This window comes from Lissotriton helveticus, chromosome 10 (assembly GCF_964261635.1).
Source record: "Lissotriton helveticus chromosome 10, aLisHel1.1, whole genome shotgun sequence".
Lineage (NCBI taxonomy): Eukaryota > Metazoa > Chordata > Amphibia > Caudata > Salamandridae > Lissotriton > Lissotriton helveticus.
In genome coordinates, this window is record NC_136071.1 from 89,551,322 (window position 1) to 89,559,206 (window position 7,885).

Below are 7,885 nucleotides of genomic sequence, written 5' to 3' on the forward strand. Positions count from 1 at the left end.
AGGGATGGCATTCCTGGAGTGAGCTAGAGGTCACATCTCCTGCAAGGACTGCTGCCTCTCTCAGGGCTGGGATTGTTCTGGCACCGGCGCTCCTGGCATCTATTGCAGCATTCCTCCCCAAATTCTTTGCAGATTTTTCACCAGTATGACTCTTTATTTATTCTTTTATAGATTTACTTAGTAAAAGATGCATGCATGCACAAGCTTGTGCTGCCAGGGATATGCAAGCCTGCTAGCAAGATTAACATACATATATATTCATTCTAAAATCGATAATAAAGCTATCGTAAGAATCAGATGTTCAGAGAAAGAGCATATTACAGGGCAGAGTTTAGCCGCATCAGAGAACAGAAGTTTGAATCCTTTCAGAAAGGTTGACAAAGAGTTCCAGGGGCGAGGAGCCAGTAAAGGCTTCGGGAGCCCGGACATCACGTGACTGGCTGAGAGTTTACACCTCTTCGAAATTGATTTGAAGTTAGAGCATGCTCTGAATTTTGGATAACCTGTGATTTTGTTCTCTTTTGCTACAGGTATTCCAGAACCTTGCAAACTCTAACTACAGGTGTGTGTGCAAAGTTGTCAAGGTTGCAAAGACTCTCATTTTCCCACTTTCACATGAAATGTATTACGTTTTGAATAATTAATGTTGCGTATTTCTTTATTAACGCTAACAAGATCCACATAAGATGCTCTTCACTGTAAACAGGACCTCATTAGAAGGTCCATGTATTTTGAGTCTTCAATCTCCTCCCCTCCGAGTATCATTCAGGTACCAGGGAAATCCAGTATTTCCAGGAAGGCGGAGTTAACAGGGATTACAGGTGGAACATTGAAAATCCCCTGGGAAAAGAAGAATTACTTGGGAAATCACTAATTCCGGTTTGATTCCTGCAGTAATTTCTTACTGTCCTCTGGAGTTTTACCCAGAGATCCCAAGGTGAAATTTACCAGATCCTCAGACCAGGGTCATAGCTTCAGGGGGAGGGGATATTTGGGCTTGACACCCCAAATAAATGCATTCTTAGCTTGGTAGTTGGGTCTGGGGCCCTGATTCGAGTCTGCTATGTTTATGCCAGTTTTTTCCAGTCATCCTGTTTTCACTAAGAGGTATTAACTTGTTCAAATTTGGATCAGGAACTTAAATATATTCAGTCACAGATTTAGAAAGAATTACCATAAGGGTTGTGTAACTTTTATGATATAGCCCAATGCAAACTCCTTTTTTAGTATTTACCAAGCCACGCAAATGTCGACTTACGTAGCCTTGTAAGAAAAAGTAATGGCGCGCATTGAGCTGGTGCGTCACTTTGCGTCAAGTGGGCGTCCCATTGGTGCTACATCGGCATTCCCATGAATCCGCATATAGATTTTGTTGCAAACCTATATTTACTAAGCTTTGTAAACATGGGTTTGCGCCAAAATTGTGCACCTGCCCGAGGCTGCGTAATGAAATGAAAAATCTTTATTTCTCCTCCCAACATCTTCTTTGCATGTGTGCTGCATGCAGCATGCGTACAAAGAGGAATGAGCCTAAAAGGATAGTTTTTTATTCAGGAAGGCACTCTTTCCTGTACAAAAACGATTCTGGCCATAATGCAGACACCCTTGCAGTATGGCGCTAGGCAGCCCAAAGTGCCCCATCGCATGGACAGAGCGGAACTGCGCCATTTCTTTGCAGAGATGGTGCAGCTCTGCTCCCTTCAGGTGAAGCAACACATTGCAGCACCTTTGCTTGCTGCACTGCGTTGCACCCCTTCTTTGTAAATGTGCCCCTTAATGACGAGTTTACCAAAATGTAGCAAATCTGCACCCATTGCCATATAAGCAGTGCTTTAAATGGGCCGGTACTGTCCGGTACTGAGTACCAGCACTTTTTTCATTTTGAGTGGAGGAGTACCAGCAATTCCCAAGAGAAATGCTACACTTTTAATTGGAGAGTACTGGCACTTCTCAAAAACAAGCAGGTACTCTGCTTCAGAGTACCTGCACTTCTATTTTCCCATTTCAAGCACTGCATAAAAGTACTCATTGAATGGATGCAAATGTACTACTTTTTAGAGTTCACAAACATTGGCAGGAGTATGTCTGGAAAGCTACGCCAAGCTCAGGTTTCTTGGCATAGTACCGGCAATCAACCCCACAAACGGTGACAGGACGAATGTTTTCAAATAGCTTAACCATTAAAAATCCTCGAGGTAGTTTTGCAAACCATTATACTATTGCCCACTATACCACTCTAAATGTAAATGTAAATGTCATGGTACTTATAGAGCGCACTGTCACCAGACGGTCACCTTGCGGTGTCGCCTATTCGGCTTCCTGGCGCTGATACTCATACCGCTGTGGAACCCCTCCTGGCTTTCCCTGTGAAGTGTCCACTCCTGGGCACCCCCAGGGTGAAGCCAGGCATCCTTACCACTGTTGGAGCCGGTGTAGAGGCTAAGCAAGCTATTGCCCAGAGTTGCAGCGTGGGGCCCGTGATTAGAATAGGCACCGAGGTGAGAATTAACAGGTCCGAGGGAATTGAGCCCAAGACCCCACCGAGGCGGGAATCGAACCCTGGTCCCTGGCCAGAACTCTGCATCAGGGTCTGCCACTCTAACCATTGAGCCACACTCCTCCACTCTAGACGGAGGGCATCATTTAGGATTTAGCAGAGTAAAGGCAGATAACGGGGTGGAGGGCTTTTCTGCCTTTACTCTTTCCGCCAAATTAAGAGATGTCTGCCTGCCCTGCGGACATCTCTAAAAAATGGCAGAACCCCTCATCATGGTGGTTCCTGCCACTGCAGAAAAAAATTAACAGATGGCTCGGTCAAACATGACAGCTGGCCATCAAACTTTTGCAAAGTTTTTTTTTGCCAATAACAAACTCCCAAAGCAGAGATTGTTTATAAAAAAAAAACTAATGATCCCTACACCAGTTTTCTCCCATGGTATATACTTTGTGGTGATGGACAATAAAAAAAAGGCATTTGACCATCCACTCTATATAGAGTGGACAGCCGGATGGCTTACTTCCGAAGCCTTCTACTCCGTTGGGCTGTCAAAGGAAGTTTTACAATGACAGAGTAAATGTTACTTATTTGGGCAGACAGACCGTGCGTTTGTGGAACTCCGTTGCAAAAGAGTACCTGTCCGACAAAACTCTAAATTAGCGCCAAAGGCCCACCTAATGCAAATCAGTACTATGGGGTATATTAGGATTGTGGTGAATCCGCATCCTCCGGGCCGGCGGAAGCCTCCGCCGGCCCGGAGGATGCGGATTCACCGCAACGGTAAATGAAAAGACCCCCCGCCACATTAGGATGGCTGGGGGGTCATCGGCGGACGGGAAGACCGTCCGCCGCTTTTCCGCCACGGTCGCCATCCGACCGTGGCGGAAAAGTTCTAATATGGTGGCGGTGTCTATCAGACACCGCCAGCCATATTAGGATGAGCTACATGACATGCCTTTCTGTGGCGGCAATGCCGCCACGGAAAAACATACAGTCTTTTCTTTAGGGGCCCGTTGCGGGCCCCCAGGGTGAAGGGAGGTGGGGGGTGCACATGGGGGGTACCATATATACTGCATTTGCATGCACAAAGCGGCAGGCACAAGCGGCAGGCACCGTGTGGTGCCTGCCGCTTTGTGCATGCAAATGCAATGCATGCATTTTTAACATTGCGGCGGGTGCTGCTTGAAGCGGCACCCGCCGCAATGTTAAAGATAGAGGATGTGACCGCCAGGGTGGCAGTCACATCCTAATTTCACCGGAGGGACCGCCGCTGCCCCTGCGGATGGTCCCTCCACCTCGGGGTGGCGGGCGGACGCAGGTCCGTCCGCCATCCTAATAGGCGCCTAAGTCTGGTCCTCATGGGAACAGTCCATCCCGAGTCTTGGTCACCTCACACATTCCTCCAGTGGCCCACTGCTTTTCTAGTGGGCAAATTTGAGATTCACAACCCCCGAATCTCACTGACTGAGTTACGCCCCCGCCTCGGATTTACTTCAGACCTTGGAATTCCAATGGGGCGTGTAACTGCCTTTAGAGGCCACATTGAAATTAAATGGCACCTAGTAATCGGGGCCAGAGACAACTTCTCCTGCCAATACCACTGTGCAGAGAAAACGTCAGCAAAAGGTAAACATCCAGACAAATAGTCTGCACTTATCATCCACCTTGACTGGGTTTGATTAGAGCGAAAATTATCTCACAGTGCACTGAAAGTTATCTAGCAATGCGCAGGTAAATCAAGCACGGCTAAAGGTAAGGCAGGAAACATTGAAGAGTTTTCTAAGGCACATAATAGGGAACAATGCAAAACTTTACTTTGGAAAATAAGCTTTGCATAAGCCAATGACTACAGCTCTGGCAGAACCTATAAAACTCCTATTGGAAGCATGACCTTTCATGTTATGCAACTCTGGGCAATACTATGCTATGCTGTGATGTGCTATGCCCTGGTATGTTACATTATGCAAAGCTATGCCATTCTGCAATCAGTTGTGACGGGATTCTATGCTATGTTATGCCGTCCTTTGGATTGTTAACTGAGTACTTTTCATCCTCTTTTTACAGACTTATTGGCCCTTCCATCATCCTAGTCTGGGATTTGTTTCAAGCCCTTCTGACGCTTAATGTAGCCATGCCTGCTTTCTTTCTTCTCTTACTACAGGCATGTCTGAAGTTTGTGTTCTCTTACTCTATTGGTGTCTGACCTTTCCATCACCTTTCAGTAGGTCAGTGTGACTGTCCTGTCCTCTTATTCTAGGTGTGTCTGAACCTCCCATCCTTTTCATTGAGGTGTGTATGAACCTTCCATCCTCTCCTTGTGGGCGTGCCTAAACCTCCCATCCTCTCCCTGTGGGCGTACCTAAACCTCCCATCCTCTTCATGTAGGTGTATCTGAACCCCCCATTCTCTTAAGCTGAGTCTATGTGAACCGAATTCCCTCTTCCTATACATGGGTCTGAACCTCTCATCCTCTTCCTGCAGATGTGTCTGATTCACCCATTTTATTCCTGTGGGTGTGTCTGAACCTCCCACCCACTTCCTGTGAGTGTGGCTGAACCTTCCATCCTCTCCATGTGGGTGTGTCTAAACCTCCGATCCTCTTCTTGTGGGTGTCTGAACCTCCTATTCGCTTATAATGGTTGTGTATGGACCTTCCACCCTCTTCCTGTGGGTGTCCGAACCTCTTATTCTCTTATGATGGTTGTGTATGGACCTTCCGTTATCTTGATGCGGGTGTCCGAACCTCCTATTCTCTTATGATGATTGTGTATGGATTTTCCATCCTCTTCTTGTGGGTTTCTGAACCTCCTATTCGCTTATAATGGTTGTGTATGGACCTTCCATCCTCTTTCTGTGGCTGTATCTGAACCTCCCATTCGCTTATGATGGTTGTGTATGGACCTTCCATCCTCTTCCTGTGGGTGTCCGAACCTCCTATTCACTTATGATGGTTCTGTATGGACCTTCCATCCTCTTCCTGTGGGTGTCCGAGCCTCCTATTCTCTTATGATGGTTGTGTATGAACCTTCCGTCCTCTTTCTGTGGATGTGTCTGAACCTCCCATTCTCTTGTGATGGTTGTGTATGGACCTTCTATCCTCTTCCTGTGTGTGTCTGAACCTCCTATTCTCTTATGGTGGTTGTGTAAGGACCCTCCCTCCTCTTGCTGTGTGTTTCTGAACCTCCCATCTTCTTCCTGTGGGTGTGTCTGAACCTTCCATCCTCTTCCTGTGGTGTCCGAACCTCCTATTCTCTTCTGATGGGTGTGTATGGACCTTCCATCCTCTTTCTGTGGATGTATCTGAACCTCCCATTCGCTTATGATGGTTGTGTATGGACCTTCCATCCTCTTTCTGTGGATGTGTCTGAACCTCCGATCCTCTTCTTGTGGGTGTGTCTGAACCTTCCATCCTCTTCCTGTGGGTGTCCGAACCTCCTATTTGCTTATGATGGTTGTGTATGGACCTTCCATCCTCTTCCTGTGGGTGTCTGAACCTCCTATTCGCTCATGATGGTTGTGTATGGACCTTCCATCCTCTTTCTGTGGCTGTATCTGAACCTCCCATTCGCTTGTAATGGTTGTGTATGGACCTTCCATCCTCTTCCTGTGGGTGTCCGAACCTCCTATTCACTTATGATAGTTCTGTATGGACCTTCCATCCTCTTCCTGTGGGTGTCCGAACCTCCTATTCTCTTATGATGGTTGTGTATGAACCTTCCGTCCTCTTTCTGTGGATGTGTCTGAACCTCCCATTCGCTTGTAATGGTTGTGTATGGACCTTCCATCCTCTTCCTGTGGGTGTCCGAACCTCCTATTCACTTATGATAGTTCTGTATGGACCTTCCATCCTCTTCCTGTGGGTGTCCGAACCTCCTATTCTCTTATGATGGTTGTGTATGAACCTTCCGTCCTCTTTCTGTGGATGTGTCTGAACCTCCCATTCGCTTATGATGATTGTGTATGGACCTTCTATCCTCTTCCTGTGTGTGTCTGAACCTCCTATTCTCTTATGGTGGTCGTGTAAGGACCCTCCCTCCTCTTCCTCTGTGTTTCTGAACCTCCCATCTTCTTCCTGTGGGTGTGTCTGAACCGTCCATCCTCTTCCTGTGGTGTCCGAACCTCCTATTTGCTTATGATGGTTCTGTATGGACCTTCCATCCTCTTCCTGTGGGTGTCCGAACCTCCTATTTGCTTATGATGGTTGTGTATGGACCTTCCATCCTCTTCCTGTGGGTGTCTGAACCTCCTATTCGCTTATGATGGTTGTGTATGGACCTTCCATCCTCTTCCTGTGTGCGTCTGAACCTCACATTCTTTTATGGTGGCTGTGTATTTACCTTCTGTTATCTTCCTGTGGGTGTGTCTGAACCTTCCATCCTCTTCCTGTGGTGTCCGAACCTCCTATTCTCTTCTGATGGTTGTGTATGGACCTTCCATCCTCTTACTGTGTGTGTCTGAACCTCCAATTCGCTTATGATGGTTGTGTATGGACCTTCCGTCCTCTTTCTGTGGATGTATCTGAACCTCCCATTCGCTTGTGATGGTTGTGTATGGACCTTCCGTCCTCTTTCTGTGGATGTGTCTGAACCTCCGATCCTCTTCTTGTGGGTGTGTCTGAACCTTCCATCCTCTTCCTGTGGGTGTCCGAACCTCCTATTCACTTACGATAGTTCTGTATGGACCTTCCATCCTCTTCCTGTGGGTGTCCGAACCTCCTATTCTCTTATGATGGTTGTGTATGAACCTTCCATCCTCTTTCTGTGGCTGTATCTGAACCTCCCATTCGCTTATGATGGTTGTGTATGGACCTTCCATCCTCTTCCTGTGGGTGTCCGAACCTCCTATTCACTTATGATGGTTCTGTATGGACCTTCCATCCTCTTCCTGTGGGTGTCCGAGCCTCCTATTCTCTTATGATGGTTGTGTATGAACCTTCCGTCCTCTTTCTGTGGATGTGTCTGAACCTCCCATTCTCTTATGATGGTTGTGTATGGACCTTCTATCCTCTTCCTGTGTGTGTCTGAACCTCCTATTCTCTTATGGTGGTTGTGTAAGGACCCTCCCTCCTCTTGCTGTGTGTTTCTGAACCTCCCATCTTCTTCCTGTGGGTGTCTCTGAACCTTCCATCCTCTTCCTGTGGTGTCCGAACCTCCTATTCTCTTCTGATGGTTGTGTATGGACCTTCCATCCTCTTTCTGTGGATGTATCTGAACCTCCCATTCGCTTATGATGGTTGTGTATGGACCTTCCATCCTCTTTCTGTGGATGTGTCTGAACCTCCGATCCTCTTCTTGTGGGTGTGTCTGAACCTTCCATCCTCTTCCTGTGGGTGTCCGAACCTCCTATTTGCTTATGATGGTTGTGTATGGACCTTCCATCCTCTTCCTG